At 65.2% G+C, this 543-nt stretch overlaps 1 protein-coding gene across 1 annotated transcript in view; it reads right to left on the bottom strand.

Annotated features, from left to right (window-relative positions):
- Nucleotides 1-543, bottom strand: part of PPP1R9B (protein phosphatase 1, regulatory subunit 9B) — a 17,761-nt gene that overhangs the window by 16,479 nt on the left and 739 nt on the right. The window lies entirely within an intron of this gene.

The following is a 543-nucleotide window of genomic DNA, read 5'->3' as shown; positions in this document are numbered from 1 at the left end:
TCCCCCCAAGTTTGTACCCACGTCCCCCCATCCTGTCCCTGCGCCCCTCCCGGGTCTGTCCCTGTGTCCCCTTGCTCCTCTCCCTGTGCCCCCTCAGTTTTATCCACATGTCCCCATGCTCCCATCCCTTAAGACCTCCACACACCTGTGCCCAAAGCCCCCCCATCTCGAGGTGGTGTCCCCACAGGACCCCTATTTACTTTCTGTCCCCATAAATCCATCCCTGGGGTGCAGCACATCCCCCCCCTCCAACGCCTCCACCCAGGGGTGGCAGGAGGGGAAACTGAGGCAGGGGGCCCCAGGGGTGGGGGGCTGTGTTGCTGCTCCCCTGCCTTCCTGCACCTGCTGGGTCATATTTTGGGGGGTTATTTGGGGGTTTGCTGTCTTCCCACCAGGCACCAGGGTTGGGGGGGGGGAAGAGCTGATAGATTGGGGCTGTGCTGGGGGTCCCTGCTACCGGATGAGCCCCCCAAGGGGCTGGGGAACGGGGTGGGGGGCACCGCTGCTCCCCCAGGCCAGTGAGCGCACGGGCGCCAGGACCCT

This window comes from Haliaeetus leucocephalus, unplaced genomic scaffold, assembly GCF_000737465.1.
Source record: "Haliaeetus leucocephalus isolate CR32 unplaced genomic scaffold, Haliaeetus_leucocephalus-4.0 Scaffold110, whole genome shotgun sequence".
Taxonomy (NCBI): domain Eukaryota; kingdom Metazoa; phylum Chordata; class Aves; order Accipitriformes; family Accipitridae; genus Haliaeetus; species Haliaeetus leucocephalus.
Note: the sequence above shows the minus strand (reverse complement) of the source record. Positions and strands in the feature narration are given on the sequence as shown.